The sequence below is a fragment of the Silene latifolia genome, unplaced genomic scaffold (assembly GCF_048544455.1).
Source record: "Silene latifolia isolate original U9 population unplaced genomic scaffold, ASM4854445v1 chrun_scaffold_16, whole genome shotgun sequence".
Taxonomy (NCBI): Eukaryota; Viridiplantae; Streptophyta; class Magnoliopsida; order Caryophyllales; family Caryophyllaceae; genus Silene; species Silene latifolia.
Window position 1 is genome coordinate 10,632,286 of NW_027413123.1, and position 3,690 is coordinate 10,635,975.

Below are 3,690 nucleotides of genomic sequence, written 5' to 3' on the forward strand. Positions count from 1 at the left end.
AAAGCTTGTTCATTATCATGATAAAGAACTTCAATAGATCTTTGCTCTTGTTGTCCTTCATGTTGGTCTTTATCGATAGTATTACCAATGTAGGGATTGAAAATCCCTTCAAACTCATCGTCCCAAAGACCACAAACTTCATCTACTTGGTCACTAAAGATCTCTTGAGTTGATAGAGACAACTCTCCCACTTTCTTGTCTTGGCTAATGAGGCCATCTTCTTCATTGCTTGACTTTGGCGAGCTTTTCAAGCTCTCTTTGTTACAATTTCTTTGCTCTTTGAATGGAGCATCATCGACTTTCTTCTTCCATTGGAATTCCGACTTCTTTCTATCATCCTTCCGGCTATAATGATCAACCATAAAACATGGTTCATGCAAACGGGGAGCTCTCATGGTCTTGTCAAGATTGAAAGTTATGCTCTCATCTCCCACTTCTAGAGTGAGCTCTCCATGCTTCACATCAATTACCGCACCCGCGGTGTGCAAGAAAGGTCTACCTAGAATGATCGGAATATTGGAGTCTTCTTCCATGTCAACAATGACAAAGTCCACCGGGATGAAGGATTTCCCAACTCTTACGGGAACATCTTTCCATATCCCCAATGGTGTCTTCGTTGATCTATCGGCCATTTGGAGTGTGATATTGGTGCATTTAAGCTCTCCCATCCCTAACCTTTTACTCACCGAGTACGGCATAACACTCACACTAGCCCCTAGATCACATAAGGCTTTGTTGATCGTGGTGTCGCCAATGGTACACGGTATTGAGAAGCTTCCCGGATCCTTAAGTTTTGGAGGTGAACTCCCTTGAAGTATTGCACTACTCACCTTAGTGAAGGCGATAGTCTCAAACTTCCGGATCGACTTATTCTTCGTAAGGATGTCTTTCATGTACTTTGCATAGGCCGACACATGATTGATTAATTCCGTAAAAGGAATCGAGACTTCCAAATTCTTCACAATTTCCATAAATTTTCCGAGTTGGTCATCAAATTTGGGCTTGGCTTGATGACTCGGAAACGGAAGTCTAATCACAATGGGCTCCTTCTCCTTGGCCTTGTCTTCATTTTTCTTTGAAACTTCTTCTTTTGATGGTTCTCCATTCTTGGAGTTTTGCACAACTTCTTCTTTGTCACTAGCTTTCACAACTTTATCCTCAACTTGCTTCTCCGGTGCTTCATACCTTGTACCACTTCTCAAGTGAATGGCACTAACCGTTTCATGTCTTGGGGGATTACTTTGAGGTGGTAATTGCAACTTTTGTCTTTGTGAGCTTGAAGATGCTAGTTGAGTTAATTGGGTTTCCAACATTTTGGTGTGGGCTAGGATGTTGTTGATGATGATTTCCTTTGCTTGACTATCCTTTTGCATTTGAGCGAAAAACTCTTGTTGATTCTTTTGCATTTGGAGGACCGCTTTTTGAACATCAAAACCTTGGTCATTTTGTTGATTGTATGGAGTTTGATTTTTGTAACCTTGGTTTTGGTTGTAAAAGGGTCTTTGATTTTGGTTTCTCATGGGAGGTGGGTGTATGTTGGTTGAGGGTTTTGAACATTTTGGCTTTTGTATGAGAGATTTGGGTGGAATTTGGTGTTTTCATTGTAATAGTTTGAATAAGGGGTACCACTCTTGTATGCTTGAAAAGCATTCACTTGTTCATTTGTTCCCCTACATTCACTTTGGTCATGTCCCAAAGTTCCACAATTCTCACATATCCCACTTGGGATTGATGAAGATGCCGTCATGGCATTAACATGATGCTTTGGTGATTTTGAGGCTTCTTCAAGTCTAGCCATAGCTTTTTCGAACTTCAAATTGATGGTATCAATGTGAGCACTAAGTTGAGCACCCAATTGAGTAATACAGTCCACTTCATGCTTTCCTCCTCTAATAGCCTTGCAAGGTCTTCTATATTGTGAATTATGGACCGCCATTTCCTCAATCTTGTTCCAAGTTTGATTGTCGTCAACTTCGGTGAACATTCCATTTGATCCCATGTTGAGGATGTTTCTTGAGTCTTCATAAAGACCGTTCCAAAATTGTTGTATCAAGAACCACTCGCTAAGTCCATGATGAGGACATGAGCGACAAATTCCTTTGAATCGCTCCCAAGCTTCATACAAAGATTCTTCATCTCTTTGCTTAAAGCCCGTAATTTGAGCTCTTAGCATGTTAGTCTTTTCCGGTGGGTAGAACTTTTTGTAGAAAGCTAGAGCCAATTTCTTCCAAGAATCAATTCCGAGAGTAGCCTTATCAAGGCCTTTCAACCATTGTTTTGCGGTGCCAATTAGAGAAAAAAAAAAATAAGACCCATCGAATTTGGTCTTGAGTTACACTGGTTTGAGAAATCGCATCACAATAGTCGCAAAAAGTCTCCATGTGAGATTGAGGGTCTTCACTAGGCATCCCCCCAAATTCGCTTCTTTCGACTAATTGGATAAATGCGGATTTGGCAATGAAATTTCCGGTTAAGTGTTGTGGTGTGGGAGTACCATTAGGTAGGTTCTCCTCGGTTGGTACAGAATGTGATGAAAATTTAGGCATTGTGGATTGATTTTGTGTTGGATTTTGTGTTGGGTTCTCCTCACCTTTTCTTGCAAAAGGGTTGATGAACTCAATAGTGTTTGGTTGAATATCTACAACCTCACCAATACCTCTCAAAGTTCTCCTAGTAAGTCTTCTATTGTTTGTCAAAGTCCTTTCAATTTCGCGATCAAAGGGTAACATGTTACCTTGTGATCTTCTAGACATGCAAAATATCAAACAACTTGAAAATAATTAGAACAAACCTTGAGGAGTTTTACTTCCCCAAGGCAAAGAAAGACACAACTAATAACAATATAAGAAAATCTAAATCAAGTTAACAGCGTCCCCGGCAACGGCGCCATTTTTGGTCGGACTCACGATGGAGGTTTAGTTTTCGGTACTTGTCGTTAGGAGCACCTAGACCAAAACATAATTTATAACTCCACAAACAACTCTACAATTAGTAAAGAGGCAAGTAAAGGTCGGATCCCAAGGGACGGGAATTGAGATGAGATTTTCAATTGCAACTAGCGGTGTCTAAGGGTGTTACAATTTGGGGTTTGAAGTAGAAGATCACTAAACTAAATAGCAATGAAAACAAACAAGCAAGATGATTAAAAAGGGGTGTAAACAATTGATAAAAGGCACTAGGGTGTCATGAGGTCATAGGTGATTCATAGAAATTGATCATACAAACATATTCTCAAATTATAAGCAAGCAATCATTGTTGTGATGGATCGAGTTGGTTTATATCTTACAATCCTAGGAAAGTTTGGGTCCCGGAGCCGAATCGATTAGATTGTACAACACCTACAAGTCGACTTAATCTTCCCTACTCAACTATATGCATGGTCTAATGAGACTCGAGTTGGTTTATGTCTTACAAGTCTCATAGAAAAGATAGGTGATGGGTAAAAAAATGCAAGGATTCATAGGCTCGCATTTCATCAAACATAACATGTGCATAAGTTGAGATCACAACAAGCAATCAAATAAACTAAAACATATTAATTTAAGCATGAATCATCTCCCAAGTTGGTTTCCCCTAAGTACCCATTAACCCTAGCTAAGGAACTACTCACTCATTACCATGTTGAACATGCTAGCAAGGTTGTCAATCATACCAACAAAGTAAAACATGATGAAAAAATGAAGATAATT

The 3,690-nt window shown here is 39.6% G+C and overlaps 1 non-coding gene across 1 annotated transcript; it reads left to right on the top strand.

Annotated features, from left to right (window-relative positions):
* The first annotated feature begins 2,066 nt into the window (after positions 1-2,066).
* On the top strand, positions 2,067-2,173 carry LOC141637363 (small nucleolar RNA R71). The gene has a single exon (XR_012541747.1). It is a non-coding gene; the product is annotated as a small nucleolar RNA R71 (small nucleolar RNA).
* Positions 2,174-3,690: the final 1,517 nt, after the last annotated feature.